The sequence below is a fragment of the Ursus maritimus genome, unplaced genomic scaffold (genome assembly GCF_017311325.1).
Source record: "Ursus maritimus isolate PB19 unplaced genomic scaffold, ASM1731132v1 scaffold_23, whole genome shotgun sequence".
NCBI lineage: Eukaryota > Metazoa > Chordata > Mammalia > Carnivora > Ursidae > Ursus > Ursus maritimus.
This window is the reverse complement of record NW_024424786.1, coordinates 24,821,074-24,840,438: the sequence shown is the minus strand read 5'-3', so window position 1 is coordinate 24,840,438 and position 19,365 is coordinate 24,821,074. Positions and strand designations below refer to the sequence as shown.

General features: G+C 39.7%; 1 protein-coding gene across 3 annotated transcripts in view; it reads left to right on the top strand.

Moving 5' to 3' along the window:
- Positions 1-19,365, top strand: part of LRRC4C (leucine rich repeat containing 4C) — a 154,641-nt gene that overhangs the window by 73,177 nt on the left and 62,099 nt on the right. The window lies entirely within an intron of this gene.

Here is a 19,365-nt window from a genome sequence, read left to right as displayed (position 1 = left end):
TGGGGGTGGGGGGACACAATTTAGTCCACAGCATGGAGTAAGATGGGGTGAATTTAAATCCCTTTTATTATAACCAGCAAACTGTGCGTGGGCTTAAATTTCTCTCTTCGCCATTTTGTAGCTGTGTGAACTTGAGCTAGTATTTAAATTCTGTCTGAGCTCCCTTTTTTCTTGTTTGAGTTATATTTGAGATTATAGTAATCTACCAAGTAGGTTGTAATAAGGATTACTAAGTATGTAAAACATATTACCAAAAGCTTGGCACACATTCGATGTTCAGTCAATGTAGCAATCAGTAGGAAGGAAAGACGAAATGCATTCTTGATGTAGTTAATGCATCGACCTCTCTCTGTCACTTGAGAGGCCATCTGCCTCTGCTCAAAGCTCTCTGAGTAGGGGACTCATATATCAGAGCATCGTGATTTTGTGAGAGGAAGCTCTTGGGGATCAGACTGTTCCATCCACTTTTTGTTTTGCCTACTAAGAAAGAGAAGTCACCATAATTTAAGGGAATCTACTTAATATCATTCAGCTACTCAATAGCAGAACCAAGATTCCTGGCTTCTTGACTCCAAGCTAATGTTCTTTACACGACACCTGTTCTTCCAGACTTTTTTGTCCGCTGGTGACGATCATGTGACAAATCCCCATGGGTGCTGGCAACCCCTAGTTTCATTACATTAGTCAAATACCATTCCTTTTGCTCTTACTCAAAGAAAAAGGTCAAAATGCAAGCATATGGCAAAAACTATCTCTAGGCACAACATAGAATGTCTTCTAATTGTAAGACTGAAGACATCATTTCTTTTTTTTTTTTTTAAATGATTTTTTATTATATTGTGTTAGTGACCATACAGTATATCCCCGGATTCCGATGTGAAGTTCGATGCTTCATTAGTTGCGTATAACACCCAGTGCACCATGCAATACGTGCCCTCCTTACTACCCATCACCGGTCTATCCCATTCCCCCACCCCCCTCCCCTCTGAGGCCCTCAGTTTGTTTCTCATAGTCCATAGTCTCTCATGGTTCATTCCCCCTTCTGATTACCCCCCCTTTCTTTATCCCTTTCTTCCCCTACCGATCATCCTAGTTCTTATGTTCCATAGATGAGAGAAATCATATGATAATTGTCTTTCTCTGCTTGACTTATTTCACTTAGCATTATCTCCTCCAGTGCCGTCCATGTTGCAGCAAATGTTGAGAATTCGTTCTTTCTGATAGCTGAGTAATATTCCATTGTATATATGGACCATAGCTTCTTAATCCAGTCATCTGTTGAAGGGCATCTCGGCTCCTTCCACGATTTAGCTATTGTGGACAATGCTGCTATGAACATTGGGGTGCATATGGCCCTTCTCTTCACTACGTGAAGACATCATTTCTAAACTTAACTACTCTACACCAACTATAACAAATTACTCGGGACACACCTCAAAATATCGGTCCACTCATGTTTTGTTGAAGAGGTTGAGAATCAGGGGCGCCTGGGTGGCTCAGCCAGTTGTGTCTGCCTTCACCTCAGGTCATGATCCTAGAGTCCTGGGATCTGGGCCCTGCTCAGCAGTGGGGAGCCTGCTTCTCCCTCTCCCACTCCTCCTGCTTGTGCTCTCTCTGTCAAATAAATAAACAAAATCTTAAAAAAGGTTGAGAATCAGTGCTCTGAGATGAGTTCAGCGTTTTTTTTTTTTTTAAGAGAGAGAAAGTTCAAGTGGGGGCGGGTGGGGAGGGACAACGGGAGAGGAGGGGGAGAGAGAATCTCAAGCCTGACACGGAGCTTAACATGGGGCGGCTCCATCTCAAGACCCTGAGATCATGACCTGAGCTGAAATCAAGAGTCGGATGCTTAACTGACTGAACCACCCAGGTGCTCCTGAGTTCAGCTTTTAAGTGGTACATTCAACTTTTACCAAGAGGGCATTGCAAAGCAACACTTACAGGTGTTGCTGGCATCCTGGTTCCAAGATGTGTGGCCTATACCTCTTGATTTCAATCCCAATCCCTGTGGCCTGGGCATCATCGCTTCCTAGTTTTCTTTGGTTGGCAGCATTTCCCACTCAGCCATGTCACTAGAATCTCTCATGGTTGCTCCCCAAGTTACTGGTTCTTCACAGCCGTCTTGCAGTAGTGATGGTATGATGGCTGAGCACATGCAATCCACTCACCCTCCTTAGATTCCAGTCTGGGTTCCTGTGTTGACCAGATGTGAGACCTTAAGAAAGTTACGTAACATTTCTGTATCTACGGTTCCTCATCTGAAACACAAGGATAATAGTAGTATCCATCTCATAGTCCTGCTGTGATGCTTATATCATTTATTATATGTAAAGAGCTTATATGTAATTTATATTAGTGTATGTGAAGAACTTAGGAGAAGGCTATACATAGTGGATACTGTTAGAGGTGTGATCTGTTATTTTTTTCCCTGGGAGCAAAGTCCTAATCTAGTAGACATAACAATTCATTTGTAATTCCCAGGTATTTAGCTTCCTAGTAGCTTACTTTTACAGTCCCTTTATTTTCCCTGTGTTTATCTTGCTTAGCCCCTGTAAAAGTTGTGTGTTTTTACAAACTACTAGAAGTTTCCAATCTGAGCATGTAATTACCCTGAGTGCTTTGCTCCTAAATCCACAGTAACAAGCATTTAGTTTGTTTTTCGGAGCTATTGTGCTTAATTAATATTTATGCAGGACTTAGTGAAATCATGAAAATTAACAGATGTCTTTATCTAAGCAGGTGGTGAATATATCAACAATTGTAATAAGAACAGTGATGGTACAATTCTTCTTTAGATCTCTCAGACTCACTACCAGACTCAGAGTCTGGTAAGCACGGTTTCCACATTTACTACCAATATGGTAAGCGCATTGTCAGGCAAATAAACAGGACTCAAAATATTTTAAGATATTCACATGAAACATGAAATTTACTTCATGCATATAACAAAACTAAAAATAACAGTGGCGTCAGCTCACAAGGATTGTTCTGCTCAATGGAAAAGTCTAGGAATGGTGCAGAGTTGGTATGATGGCTATACAAAATCATGAGATCCAGGCTTCTTCTATGTCACTGCTCCATTACTCTGACACAAGGCTTTTAGCCTCAGAGTTAAAACATGATCCACCATGGCTGCTGAAGCTCCAGCCATTATGTTCATATTCCAGGAAGTAGAAAGAAAAATTAGAAAAAGGACATTATAAGGTCATCTCTAATCTGAATTTACTTCTTGAAAGCATTATTCTTGAAAGCATTATTATTCCCATGGGACACTGGTTTATATCCCATTTGGTCAGAACTTAGTCATATAACTACACCAAAGTACAAAAGATTCTGGGAAATTCATTCTTGTATTTGGGGCTCAGTATAGGCTGAAACTAAGATTTTAAGGAGAAAAGATAAAATGGCCTTTGGATGGGCAACTAGCCCATTTAAAATTAACCTTTTATTTTGTCTCTTGGTATATTGTTGATTTTCCTTAGAATTTAATTTTTTAAGATATATTTACTTTCTGCAAAACATTTTTCTATATCCCTTGAAGTCTGTTTATAATTAGTCATTTTTTCTGTTTTCTTAATATTCTTCAAATATATTAATATATAGCACTTGCTTTCAAAAAAATCTGAGAAATTTTCTGCAAAAACTCAGGTGAAAGATGGTAGTTTATTCTTTCATTCCTCTTATTTAACAATAATTTAAGTGCTGGGAATAAAAGAGTGAGTGACAGAAAGTATCAGCCAATAGGGGGCTTATGTATGAATGAGGCAAGATAAAGAATAAAACAATTTATAACGTAAGGTCATGTTGTGGTAAATAAAGCCGGGTAAGGGACTAGACAGTATTAGATGATGAAGAGTGCTATTTTTGACTGGGTGATCAGGGTCAGCCTACCAGTAAAGAGAATAGCAATAGAAATGCCCTCAGAGGAAGGTTCTAGAAGGGGCTTGTCCCAGCTGTGCTCAGCAACAGAAAGCAGGGCAAGGCGCCTGGATTTCAAGGACGGAAAAAGAGATTTGTAGGAGATGAATTGCACAGGGAGAGAGATCAGAGCCAAGTAGATCAAGAAGAGGGATAATTCCAGCACTTTGAAGAATACAGCTAGCATACTACAGTCGCCAAAGTGAAATAGGAAAGGAAATGCCCATTTCTGTATTTAATGTTTATTTTTCTTGTCTTCAGTACACCAGTTATTTAACAATTGCCTACCGTGTGTGAGACTTTTCACTTAGGTCCAGAAGAGAGAATATGAATATAAAATGTTCCCTGTCCTCAAGCTGCTTACTCTCCAGACTTTAGATAAGCTCAGAAAGCTTATAAGCACTAACCTTTGTGCCTGTATATCCAGGAAATTTCATTTCTTCATATTTTCTTCTGCTTAGTAGAACCTTTATATACAAAATAAGCCTTAAATACTATAGCTTAACTCTAAGTTCACTTGTCTTTTCTCTTGAAGACATACAGAGAGCTTAATGCCCCATCCCATTATTGAACCTGTCTTATATCTTTTCCTAAAGGATCCCATATTGTGTACATGGGTAGAACTTTGTATCCACTGCTTCCTCTGAAGTCAGCACACTCTTCCTCCCTTCTCTGACAGTCTTATTCTTCCTTCATGGTACCTCCTTTGAAAGGATTTCCCCCAGCTCTTTCTCACAGAGTTAATTGCTTCTGTCTCTATTTGGTCCCGTACTTCCCTCATATGAGGCATCATAATGTATTAGGATTATATGCTTATACTATTCTTTACTACTAGAATAAAAGTTCCTTAGGAATAGAATGTAATGCTTATTTATCATTAAAACCCTGATACCTAGCAAAGTGCCTGGCATATAGTGACTGTTTGAAAATATGTTTTGTTACATGAAAAAAAAAATGCCCCATTAAAGACAAGGCTAATGTTTCTGTTCACAGTGTGGAGTAGATAGAAAATTCACAAATTCTCTTTTGCTTGTATAATCCTTTCTCTCCAAAAATCATTATTTGAGGGGAAGCTTTTAGTCTTTATCACAAGTTATTACTAAATAAAATGTGTGTTTTTACATTCCAATTGCGTCTTCCACATAATCTACTGTTTATATCCTTTGAAACATCTAGCGGCTTCACACTCCTGCATATTTCTTGAATTGAATTGGCTTAGATTTAATCTATTTTATAATAGACAGTAGGCACAAGTCTGTTGTGAAACCAGCCACCTTGGGGGAAGCATAAACCCAAGAACAACCTCACATTTATAAATATGTAAGTTTATTTACTAGACCAAAAGCTCTTCACTAGACTGTGAACTCCTTAAGGATAGGGAGTGTAGCTTACTTCCTCTCACATAGCCTGAGCAGAAAGCACACACACACACACACACACACACACACACACACACACCGTGATTGGTAGCATTTGCTTCTTTTCTTGTGTAAATACTCTCACCTTGGCTAATTCCAAGCTACCACATCGAAGTCACTGAATGTGATGTTGAGAAGAACGCATACAGTTGGAAAGGTGTAAGCCAGTTCCCACACACTGGCGCACCATCGCTAAAGGTCTAAACAGATTTAAGAACTCTAAAGATTACTGATTTTAAGAAGCTAATATGTGAATATAGTATATATTATGTAACACCTCCAGACGCATCTTAGGCATTACTTGTAATAAAATACATTAATATTCCTACACTACCATAAATGGATTTTCACACTAGGACACATTTCTGAATACCAAACAAAAAAGAAGCTCAGTTTTCAGGGCCTTTTGTGTGTGTGTGTGTGTGTGTGTGTGTGTGTGTGTGTAATTTAGAATTGCATTGAAAGTATTGAGACTCTATATCCATATTTTAAAAGAACAGTACTTCCATGGACAATTCATGACCTATAGCATACCCACATGCCCACCCAGGCTGTTTGCATGTAGTTCTATTCACTGTCTTTGCACTCTATACATCTCTGTAAATTACAGGTAGCTGATGGACATGCATCTTCTGTCTTGTCCAGTAGTATTTCAGTTGACTTCCCTCTTCCCAATGAAAACATCAGGTTGTCTTCATTTGCAATTAGCTCAACATTCCTTTATTCCACATAATTGTATAGTATTTTGACTTTGACTTTAAACTGGTGTAACACCTTAGTTCATTCATCTCATCTGAACAAAGCTAATTCTTAACATGTATGCATTTTTATATGTCCATGAGAGCCATGGTTTTCCTTTTTTCTGAAAATGTCTTTTACTACAATATAGGGAAGAGATTAGACGTGTTCTAAGAAACCTCTGAGGGCCAAACGTGGATCGATGTTGGACCGTGGGAGAGGTTTCCCCAGTGTCCAACAGCCTTGTCAGACATGCAGAGCCAGGTAACACTGGCCTGGGCTTCCCTGGTAGATTGATTCCCTTCACTGAGAGTGCTCCAAGGGGGCTCGGTGCCTCTGACTGTCATATGTAAGATGGTGCTATGGGACTGGATGAAATGCTATCTTTAAAGTTTAACTGAAGTCTAAATCTAATTACTTTTAATGGTTCTAGCTCCTCATTTGAGTGTGAATCAAGTGACATAGAAACACTCAAGGAATCATGAATTACCTAAGATGAGCAAGAGCTTTGGTGAACCTATGACTGGACACAGATAAAGCTGATAAAGTCAGGCCTTATTGGTATCTGGGATGACTAATGGTTTCATTAAAGTTCTTTCTTAGGAGATCAAAGATGTTTTAATGACCAGAAAAGTAGCTTTCACAAGTCTCCTGACTGTCTTACCCTGTAAAGCAATGGTGTCTGGCTTTATGCATGACTGTGCCAGATTCACAATTTCCCACAGCCTAGAAAGCTGCTCTGTGTTTATGTTTTCTCATTCAGAGTTCTCACTTCTACTTCCAAATGAGTCCATTTGCAAGAACATCAAAGGGAAGAGAAGGATCCATTTCAGATACAGCAAAAATTTTGTACACTATATTAAGATTGATCAAGGCATGGGTAATGAGTTCATGAATATTGGCTATCTTCTGGAACTGAAAAGATTTGGGGCTTGAAAGATTGAGTTGTGTATATAAAGGGCTGCTACCACTGTTTCTTACAAAATAAGGATCTAAGATTTTGTTTGTTTGTTAGTGTGGATATCATCCCCCTATTCCCCAAATTTATACCTCTCACTGGTGGCCTTTAATAGAGAAGTCAATCTTTTTCAAGTCAAATAGAATGAATGTCATCTGTTCAGAACAGAATGAAAGCTAGCAAAATGCAAATTTTGTCCTCCTCCCCACCCCCACATAAACATACATGTGCCCATACATACTAGAACTGAGGATTTGGGCTTCTAGAGTGTCCCTCTAAATAGTGAGAATTGACACACATCTCCAACAGTCATATGGATTCTGGAACTCTAGGTGTAATTGTATACCCCAAGTTATTATCATCAGATGCTCATTCACTATTAGGAGGCATAGTCTCCCACGTTGAGCATTAAAGAATTACTTAACCTCTCTGAAAAGTGGTAATAAATAATAATTTCTATCTCTGTCTTACAGGACTGTTGGGATGATTTACTTAACTAATTTTCTCAATTTCGATGCCTTCAAATATATTTATTGAGATATACTATGTGGCAGGCACTACGTTGGTTATTATAGGCCGTATGGTTATTATGGGCTATTTATATAAAGATAAATAGCTTTGCCCTTGAGAAACTCTAAGCCCAAAAGAGAAGGTACCATCGGTACATAGTAAAATCAAAGTGATTTGAAAGCATAATCCATAAGAAAGATACAAATAAAATACTATGCAGGTTGTAGAAATAAAAAGATTACTTTTGAACAGAAGAGGCTGTAGGAGGGAATGGCAGAGATTGTGGATATAAATTTCTTTTAAAAGGAAAAGTCATGTAATACTCCTGTGATTTCCACCTTTCCCTCCATGAGCACCAAGTGTGCCCTTTGGGGTCTACTACTAACACACTTGTAATTTATGGTACTTTCTTGGATGGAAAACCTACTTGATAATCAGATAATAAAACCTGATCAATTACTTATTTGATTGGTTGCTCCTTTATTTGAAACCAGGTCTGCTAGAATGGGGTGTTAGATGAGTAAGTTTTGATAGGGGTAAGAATGTAGGGAATAGGGAAATGCTTAGACCTGAAAGTGGGGAAATTTCATGTAGTTAAGGAGGAGGGTAAATATGTAAATACGTATCGCAAAGTCTGCAAGGGAGAGATAGAATAAAATAACAGCTAATTTTATGAACGGTACAGGTTTTTCAAAGTTTTGACTGTAGTCACAATCAGAATTACCAGCTCCTACTCTTCTCATTCTCAAAATTGAATGTGCAGTATATATTCTTGATGGGTTTAGGAGGCAAGGACCAAGGAGTATTGGTATCCTTACCCTGGGCCACTCAAACTCAACTAGATTGATTTTATTTATAAGGTTAAGAAAGCATTACTAAAAACTAAATTCATTTCTAATTCATTCTGATGACTCCTGATCCATGGGTCATACATCAGTTACCACGCCATAACTTTTTATTTTTCTGAGGTGAAACAAAACCCCGCCAGTTGCCTCTTATGGACCAGTAGGCACTGTATCCTCAGACGTTACCTTAGGACGGTCTTTTGACAAAGCTAAATTCAAGCCCTAAGGCTCAGAGCCGTCTGTAAAGGCCAAGGAAGGCTGAACATGCAGGAGAGAAGTTTTCTTTAGTAATTTAAAGGAGGTGTCAAATATTAGGCTTATTCCATTTGGACCCCAAAGGCAGAACCAGAGCGGATGGGTAGACTTCATAATGACCGTAATTGAGGTTCCTTGTAAGGGAGAATTAACTAAGGTCAGGGATGATCCAGGGTTAAAAGGCTGTCCAAAGAGGTGTTTGGGGTCCTTGCTCATCACTAGATAGTTTCAAGCATGAGCAGGGTTAACACATCAAAGCAAAATTTGTACCGGCCAAAGTTAACCAGACAATGAAGACTTTATTCAAGGCTATTGCAATAAGGACCAGAAGCCACAAGTAAATCTAAACTCGTCTCCACTGAGAACAAGGGGTATGGTTTTTTTTAAGGGCTCATGTGAGATAATGAAAAGGTCCTGGAGGATATTAGGGGAAAGTCATGGACCTGTGTTTGCTAAATGGCTTTGCCCAAAGGAAAAAGAAACTTCTCACATCTTTATGACAGGAGGTCCTTTTGCAACTTGGAGCAAGGAACTGACCAATTTTAGGTTTCTACCTTCTTGCTGCAATTGGGAGATTGGGGTACCACCTCCTTTGCTGGTTAAATTTCAGAGAGATGGTTCCCAGATCCTTGAGAAAGACATCCCTGGGTTGTGAAACTGGAAAGAGGTTATTGAAAAAAAGGTTTACATGTCAAAGGGGCCCAGAAGAGATTTGTAATTACAAGTTTTCTGAAGTAAATGCTGTAAGAACAGGGCGTGAAGGAGTCAGGAAGAGACCTGTCTAACATTGAGTCAGGCTGAGGGAAAGACTAAGGCCATCTCAGTCAAATACATGGTAGGGATATTATAACTGGAAGTCAAGAAAGAATGTGTGGTTAGAAAGATTATTATTAAAATACTTTACAAGTCTGAAGTTTCCTGTCCTCAGTTTAGCTAGAAAGATTAGGAGTGGAGGGTTCCCAAGGAATCTCACTCATTTGGATAAAATCCCCATTTCTTCATTGTGGCTTCTCTGTGGCTTTTCTCCAGGGGAAAATGATTTCTCATTTTCTATTTGTAGAAACCAGAGATTTAAAATTTCATCTCTTTGCAGCTGTACTCATCAATATTAGGTAGAAATGTTTGGCAATGCCCCGATAAAGAATTACTAACTGCTGCCTTTAGTGACAAATGAACTCATTTTGTCAGGGAAACCCAGGAATTATGGCGCTAATGAAATCCAGTAATCCCACTCCCCTCTTATGGCACCTGAATGGAAGAAGGAATTGTAAATACTGACAAAACCTGTACACTATTGTTTAAGACCTTTGATGATTAGAGGAGAGGAAAATGTCAGTAGAGCATTTATTTTGCTCTTAATAAGGCTTTTAGGATATTGTTTGGAGTTGTTTTTTTATCATATTGTGTGGTTCTTTGTTGTGTATTGATATTAATGGAGTTGCTGCCTCTAAACTCACAACATATTCAGCTGATTTCAGACTGACTGGAATCCAGGGCAGGTAAACTCTGGTTCTTTAAGGGAGCCACAAACAACAATACCCAGTGGCAGGGGGATGATTGAATTTGCCTGTACAGTGTGCGAGGCTTGCTAACACAGGGGACATTTTCAAATAATACAGTGGCTAGGATTTCCCTAGAGAGTGCACTTGGGCCTAGCATGTGAATCAGTGTTGAAATGATATTTTTAGAATGATTTGCAAAGGAAGAAAAAGTAAATAAATGATTTCATAATTAATACTGTAAGTGTGAATCATTCAAGTCCCATTTGTCTTTGTGGGAAAAGCAGCTGGGCCCTTGCTGGAGTCCTGCTGCAGGCTGGTAGGCTGGGGGGAAATGATCCCAGAGAAAAGCGGTGAATTTGCCTAACAGCCTCCCCATTAAATGGTCAGGCTTTGATCATTACCCTTAATAGCATCGCCCCCTCCCTGCAGCCACAGAGCCCTGCGGGCAGGTTCCAGATCCCTCCCTTTCTGATCCCATAATTGGAATTGATAACTGACCATCATACAGGAGGAGCAGGAGACATTTGTCAAATGCCCTCCGCCATGCTTACAGAGTCAGAAATGGCCCCTCCTCTATTGGGAGAAATTAAGCAGAGTTTTAGAATTTGGAGCCTCTGAGCTTTGTCTAGCCCAACTCATTCATTTTACACAAAGGGAAATGAGGTCCAGAAAGGTTCTGTGACCTGCCTGTGGTAGTATAATTTGTTGGGCATAGAGGGAGAATTACAACTCAGATGTTCTCTCTCTGCCTGGCTTTGCCTCCAACTGACACCATTTCTTCCTGATTGAGTAATTTTCTCAAGGTTAGGGGAGAGGTTGGGGCTGATTTGTGAATAGAAACACAGTTGTTAATCAGTTATTCTTTTCAAAACACTGCCTTCTTTGGACAGCCTCCCTGGGGCCAGTGTACTGTGGAGTCCCTTTTTGTAGTAATCAACCAGATGCCCTCAGAGGAAAGCTGTTTAGATACTATATCGAATAAGCATTTCCCACACTTTGTTTTCCTTAATGAGCCAATCACTCTATGACCACCTAGCTCTATTATACGTAAGAGCAGATGAGAGCCAGGGGTGTTAAACGCCTTGCCCATAACCACACAGCTCAGAAGTGCCAGAAGTGGCATTTGAACAAAGATCTTGGTGATTCTAACAGCCAATATTCAGTGCTAATTTGGCCTCACGACCAGCCTCATCTGAACAGCCTACGTGACTACATGCAAGGGGTGATTCCAACTGTTCGCTGTGAGGGCCCCGTGAGGTAGCGTTAGCTGCCTGGTGACTTCTTCCTTTCCTTCTATCCCTCCCAAACCCCTGGTATTTCAGCCTACATTTGATTCCCCCTCCTTGTCGCTATGGAGACAAACACCTATCCTACAATCATCACTCCCTTCAGGAACTGATTTTCCTCTATTCCTAGTTCTGCATCCTTAAAGCAGTAACTGTTCAAAATGGACATCTGAGTGTGTGTGAGGGTTCTTTAGGTCACACTCACATCTATGCTTCTGTGGGCTCCAGGGACCTCACTGACCCTTTGAGACGGAAGCCACCAGGACAGGAGTGGAGCTGCTGAATTGAAGGCATTCACTCCCACCACTGAGGGGGGAAAAAAAAATAACAATGTCTCTCTATTCTAATCTGGTTGGGAAGATAAAAGTGCAAGTCTTAATTTCTTTGAAGTAGGAGGAAGGATTTGTTTACTTTTATTGCTTTATCCAGTAAGACTAATGCGTTTCCTCTGGGGGCGGGGAGGTTGGTTTAAAAACATAGTGTGCAAGTCAGCGAAAGAATGACAGACAGATGACTAGGAGAGAAGCAAGAATTTCGCAGATGGACGTTTTGAAATATTTCATTTGCAAACTGAACTGTAAAGAAAATGAAGTTGGTCCTAGTAAGCAACTCCCACTGCCGAGTATGAGGTCCGAGGCTCAGGCTGGCAAGTTCAGGCTGGTTGGTGTGTGCTGTCTGCCTCGTGTGCCCTTGGGATGGGATGCAGTGGTGTGGGGTGTGCTGCGCGTTTGCATGGCTGGAATCAAGACATCTCTCTCTCTCTTTCTCTCCCCTTCTCCTGTACTCTTGTGTACACGTGCACACATCACATAAATACACACAGCACACTCCTGTCCGACTGATCTCCTAGTTTATTTTCAGCTGGCTATTTCATAGACAGCATACATTTTCAGGAATGGCTATGGTTTGGTGGAAGAACCAACAAAAAGGTATGAACCTCAGGAGTACAGGTTTGGCAATGGAGCTTCATCTGGCCAACCAGGGGTTCCGTGGTATTTGTTCATGCTTATCGAAATGGTGGAAGACAGTTTGCAAAGCTAGAATTTTTGTTTTTAAAAGTTATTCTAGGAATTTTAATTGTCAAGCAGGGAACATTGGGTCAGCATGGAAAGATCAAAGTCCACAAAAGCAGTGGGGTCCAGAGATCTAATTTTGTCAGCGGTACTTCTAGCTTTGTGGCCTTGGGTCAATGACTCTCTCAAAGTTTGCTTTCTCATTTCCAGGAAAATCACAACTACTTCTCAAGGTTCCAGGGCAGGTTAAACAGAACATTTCTGTGGTCATCTAGCTGGACATTGGAGGCTGATTTTCATAAGCTGTTGTTTTATACTTTCCCATAAGGAAATTTCCCATAAGGGAAACTAGTTGGGTGGCAAATATGTTAATGGATTAAAAAAAAAAAAAGAAACAGAATCAGATAAATTTTGGCAATCTTAAAGGGATAGTATGATTAAGCTCTAAAAAACTTAATATCCCTGTAAAATGACCAGTCATTTCCATCCCACTAGGTTAGGTATTCTCTTGCCTAATTACTCACTGAAGCTTAATTAAGGAAGAAAAAGGGAATCCTTTAAAAATAAGTCTATTGAATCACTTTGTAGCTCAAAGCCTGATGGCCCATTTCAATCTGGGAAAAAGCCTTATTTTTAATGGTGTCCCACAAGGCCCTATGCAGTTGGACCTCATTTCTTCATCAGCCAAAACACAAGTAGCACCTTGCCCTCAACTTTGAACTCCCTGGCCACATTACTGTCCTTTCCACATGTCAGGTAGGCTGCTGCCTTAGAACCTTCACCCCTACCTTACCACTGCCTCAATAATGATCTCCCATATATCCATCAAGTCTACTCCATTGCCTTCTGGGAAGATTTCTGCAGAAAGTAATCCTATCCGCAGTTTATATTTCTGTAATTCATCAGTTATGAGAGTGCCCATTTCTGACCTTGTGCCCCAATTCTGAAGTCCCCTTTAGCTCCATTTATTACCCAGACACAAAACAGCATCTATTTAGAAAGCTTGCTGAATAAGCAGGCTGGAAGAATGTAAATACATGTAGAATTATTCCATATTTCAGAACCAGAAAGGACTGTGGACACGGATGGGCGCATATGCTAAATCAGAGCTGGCATAAATCTTAACCTAGAATTGGAATTTAAAACTAAACTTTATTTGAGCTTCAAAATGGACTTTCTTTAACTCTCTCAGGGGGAATAAAGAAATAAATATAAAAATTGATTACATGCTATGGTGCATCTTGACATGTAGATTGGGGAAATTTGCATTGATATTATAAGAAAGAATATTTGTGGAGGATCTTTCTATCTCATAACAATTGTTAATCGAGTAAGGAAAGTAATTGAATCGTTGAGCTTAGATTTCCACTAATTCAAGTGTGTAATGGAATTGTGGTGGTAGATCTCTGCTGGAAATAGATGGCTGTAGATTTATGAGTTAGACTCAGACCTTACTCTTCTCACAGTAAGTCTGTAGATAGACAGTCTGTGGGATGTATGAGTGTGTCTGTCTCTGGATTTATTTCTCTATTTACATGTAACCAACGCACAGGAACATGTAATTATACATTTTTTTCTTTTTCATTTTTTTAGAAGGGGGGAGGGGGAGAGGGAGAGAGACGGAATCTTAAGCAGGTTCCACCCCCAACACAAGCTCAATCTCACCACCCTGAAGTCATGACCTGAGCTGAAATCAAGAGTTGTATATTTAACTGACTGAGCCACCCAGGAGCCCCTGTAATCACAAATTTTTAATGCCTGCTCTTCCTCTCTTCTCTTCTTCCTTCCTTTTCTCTCTGATCCCATTATCCATTCAATGAGTAAATGGTACCTATTATGGAAAACCCTTCTGGATCTTCACCCTGTAGCCCCTGCTGCCACTTCCTCCTCCAGAACATGAATTTGTTCCCCATTTCCCACTTACAATTCATTGAAAGTACTGATAAAGTAATTGTCTCATTCTTATTAAGTATAAGTTACATAAGAACAGTAAACATGGGGCGCCTGGATGGCTCAGTCGGTTTAAACGGCTGACTGTTGATTTTGGCTCAGATCAAGAACTCAGGATCCTGGGATCGAGCCCTGTATAAGGCTCCACATTTAGTGGGGAGCCTGCTCCAGGATTCCCTCTTCCTGTGCCCTTCCCCCCACTCATTCCAGTGTAAATGCTCTCTCTCTCTAAAATAAATTAATCTTTAAAGAAAGTGAAACAGTAAACCTGTCTACCTTGTTCACTATTGTATTTTGAAGTAATTAGCAGAGTGCGTGGTGTATCATGGGTGCTTAATAATACTTGTTTGATGAATGGATGCATTGACCCAGTATTGACTAGTGATGAAGCACTGTATAGGGCCCTAAAACTCATTTAATATCAGAAAAATTTTAGTCCCCCCCGAGCTTGCAGTTTTGTCGCGGAGATAAAACACATTCTCCCAGCAGAGTCAAATGCAGTAGCGTATGCGGAACAGAACGATTGCTAAAATCAGTATTGTTGGAATTCGGAGATGCGCCAGAGCCTGTGGGCTGTTCCATGAGGGTGGATAGAGTAGAATTTGAATGGAAAGAATGGGAAAATGTGGTGGAGCAACAAGAGTTATGTGCAGGTCAGACCTATTGGGCAGTGGCCTGATGCAGAACCTTGTGGCGAAAAAATTCGGATTAGAGGGTAGATCCGTTCTGTGGAAAGTTGTAAACATGAGCTGAGCTCTGGAAGCCTTGGTCATTGCTGAGCAAGAAAGGGATACGATGGAATCACCCTTTTAAAGAGATTAATATGTGGCCATTGAGTGCAGCATGGGTTATCTATTGCCAAATAAAGTACATTTTTGTGTGAACCCATGAATTGATACGGTAGGTGAGTGCCAGTCTGATTAATTATAAACTCCCATGGGTCAGATAAGCAGGTAAATGAAGGGGGCTCATCTTGAGGTTAGCACAATTTATGAAGTGTTGCACTTGAGAGAATTATTAGTGCAGGAAGCTTCCTTGTACACAACATTAATTTTTCAAGCAGAAATAAACTTCTCCATCAATCCTATAGTTTGCGTTTCTGAGTGAGGTTAATAGAATATAAAAGAGCGTCTGGCTCTGGATTAGGTGAGTTATTTTGTTATTGTTTATTATTTTGTTTAACCTTTTGGTGTGGGTGGGGGTAGGCCATGTTTTTAATCCTTTCAATATTCCAATCCTGTCTCGATGTCCTGTTGGAATCCAGTTTGACACAATAGAAAAAAAACACAGGCTCCAAGGCCAGTTATCCCTGGATTTTAATGACAATACTGTCCTCATTGGTGGCCTTGGCTAAACCACAACTTTAGCCTGTTTTGCCACAGTGAATACCCTCCTGGGGTCATTTTAAGGATTGTAATTAGATTAGGATACACAGAGTAATTAGCCTTTCAGAAAATCTTTCCCAGCTTTATTGCGATATTCTTGACTTAGAACATGTAAGTTTAAGGTGTATAATGCAATGACTAGATACATGTATATGTATCGTACAATGATTACCACAATCAGATTAGTCAACATCTCCATCTCTTTACATAACTGCAGTTGTGTGTGTGTGATAACATTTAAGATCTACTTTCTTAAAAACTTCCAAATATACAATACAATAATGTTAATTATAGTTACCATGCTATGCAAAACAATGGTATATTTAAAATAACACAATGTCCCTCAACTTCTTGGTCGAATTAGAGTGTTTCTATACTATGAAATGTTATTCATTTATTTAGAAAATCAGAGTGGATTGATTTTTAGAAAGATGTTCAAGCCCTTTTAACCTAATTTTAATGACAGTTAAAATTCACCTGTTAACATGTACCTGCTGTATGTCAGGTGCTGTGTTCAGAGCCCAAATGTACGATCTCGTTTAATTGAATGGATACTTAAAAAAAAAAAAAAAGGCTTAGATCCACTCCAACCCACCCCAGGAGAAGTGTACCCCACCATGAACATTGTATGTTTTGTTTCTAACTTACTGTACATAGTTGTGCATGTGTGAATATGAGTGTGTGTTATGTGTGTGTGTTGTGCAAGAGAGAAAAATGAAAGGTGAATAAAGGCTGGAAGGTAGGTTATAAGTGAGTGTGATCACCAAGAGACTCATTTCAAGAGATCAACTCATGGACAGACCTCTACACGGTAGGTGTTGCTTTTGGTTTTCCCATTTATTTCTTGGCCTGGCCCAGGATGGTACTGGCTGGTTCTCCTTCACTGTCCAGCTGGTTTGAGACTGGCTTCTCTAATTGGATCACAAATTCTATAGAATTAGTGTATTGGTTCCCTGAGGGTTTTATTTCTTTATGTCCCGGGTTTTCATTTTGTTTGGCTCATCCTTTTTTTTCCCCCTGTAGTGTCTGTGCTAAATCTTTACTAAGCTTTTCTTGTCAAAGCCTTAGTTCACTTGCTTGCTCAATTCTTATCCACACCAAGTAAAAAGCTCTTGCTAGACATAGTTTAGTTTGCAATGCATTCCAAAGTTCTGGGTTAAAAAAAAGAAAAGAAAGAAAAGAAAGAAACTGCTTTCTGAAAAGCTTTGGGATTCTTTAAGGTTTACGATACCCATGGTTCAAGTGAAGTGTCTTTAGCCAAACTATAAACTCACTTTTATGTAGGACACTATATAGATTTTTACTAAAGTATATCGGGAATTCCGTTTGTGGTGATTTTTGACAAATTGCCCAGCATTATAAATGCTTCATGGCTCCACCTCGTGGCTTTGTTCTTTGTCTTTTAGAGAAGCTCTAAGAAATCATATATATATTTGGGCGTTCTAACCAACTGCACTTTGTCCTCTGGAACTCAAGGAAATCTCGTGACTCTTTATGACTCTTGGAATAGTCCACATCCTGGTACGGTCAACATCTTCCAGATTCATCATTGTGTCCATGTAGTGTTACCGTAAGCCCATATTTAAATATGAAATGATTCACAGATTTATATAACTCTTATGGAATTTCAGACTTAAAAATCAAGAATAACTTTAGGGACTATATAGACTCTGAATAGCAAGTAGGTTTCATCCTGGATGCCAACTCTGATTGATAAGATGTGATTATCTAAGTTGCTTTGAGGAGGAGGACGCTTGACTGCATCCAGCTCTTGTAATCACTTAGTGATGTGGTGATGGGACAGGAGTGGACATCTCTGCAGTCATGCCAAGGATTTTAGGGCTGTCCCCTTTTTTAAAGGAAAAAAACAACAACAAAAACAAAACTGAGGCACAAGAGAATGTCTGTGACTTGCAAGTCTGGAGTGTGGCATAAATGTGTGTTTCCAGTGCGGATGTGAGAAGATGAAACATCTATTTTGAAAGTAGAATTCAATTGGGGAAGGTGAAGAGAAACAAGAAAGCAGTTCCTTGCTGAAATCATGTAAGTTTGGGTCTCTTTATTCTACTTGGTGTGTGAGGCTGTTTATGGGAGGTGGTCAAGGAGCTGGCTTTGGTGTCAGGTTAACCTACGTTCAAATTCTGGCTCCCACTTCTCTGAGCCCTTTTCCCCTCAACTCTTAAGATGAAATATTGGGTTGACGGATGGGATTGTATTTGATTGATATGTTCAGCTGTTTGACATAGAGCTCAAGATGGCTGCAAGGAATAGTTCCGTAGTTAGAGGTGTGGTGGCTATTGTTTTCCCTGGCTAGATCAGGGAACTAAATGAACTAATTTTGACCAAATGAAATACTTCATGAATCTGCAAACACGGCAAGCTCCCTTTGATGTAGCTCTTCCCTTCATAGAAATGGGGCAGGGGTGGCTTTGGAAAATGCTTTGACATGCAGTTTTCAGCAGGCTACAAAAAATGATATAAAAATGAAATGTAGCTTTCTTATTATTATCATCACGTTTTTTTCTTTGTCTACTGTACCCTGGTTCTCTAAGGGTTGGTGTTTGACTGTAACTATTAACTTATTCAAGGAATTCTGACTTTCTAGATTACATCCCCAGGTGAAATCTTTTCATGTTTCAAGGACTTCATTAGAATCTCCCTCCCCTTTTTCTTCAGGAACCCTCACTTATATAAAAATTTGTGTTCAAAGCATATCTAAGCAAGAAGGTGACTTTTCGGGTTCATGTTCTAATTGATGATACAAACTGCTAATTAAATGCATCTGTGTCTAATCAAAACATATCTAGAATTAAGCAGTGCAGCTGTGCACCAGGGGAACCACATGATAGAGTTGATTGGTAATGGCATAAGGACATAATTTGTCCTTCGTCCAGTGGTTCCCAAATCCGGCAGAACCTCAGAATCAGATGGAGGAGCTTTTAAAAATCATTGCAATATTCTCTCTGCCCCACCTCCAAAACTAGGACCCTAAAAAAATAAAATAAAATAAAAATTGAATGGTTTTTTTTAGCCTCCTGAACAAAAGGCTGGTGACCAGCTCTGATTGGAACCTAAAGGGTCTAGAGTTGAGGTATAGTTCGATGAAGTGGAAACAAGGCCTGGCTTGGTCCAGAGTTCTTCATTTGCCTCTAAATTCTCTCATTGTCTTCAAAATCCCATTTGAGTCCTGCTCCTTACATCTTTCCTGTCATCCCTCTGGGGTTTTGTCGCCGGCTGAAAACTGCAGCTGTTTTTATTTAAACAGAAAAGGCAGGCGAGTCTTTGGCTTTGTTCCAATGGTTGGGGAATGTGAGGGTTTCATTTAAAAGATTCTGCTCTTTGGAAATGTCACTTATGGTCATTTTTTGCATGACCACGAAAATTTGGGACTGGGTAACTATAGGTAGATCCCACAAGGAACAGGGGCTGGTTCTTGTCAATGACAGGAATATTAAAACATGGTGCATTTTGAATAGCACTTATGTTTAACCAGTTAGCCAATATTGCTCAGTTTTATCCTCTAGGATTGCATTTTATTATACAAAATATTTCCATAGTGTTCATACTTAGGGTCCTTTCTACCCCTAAAG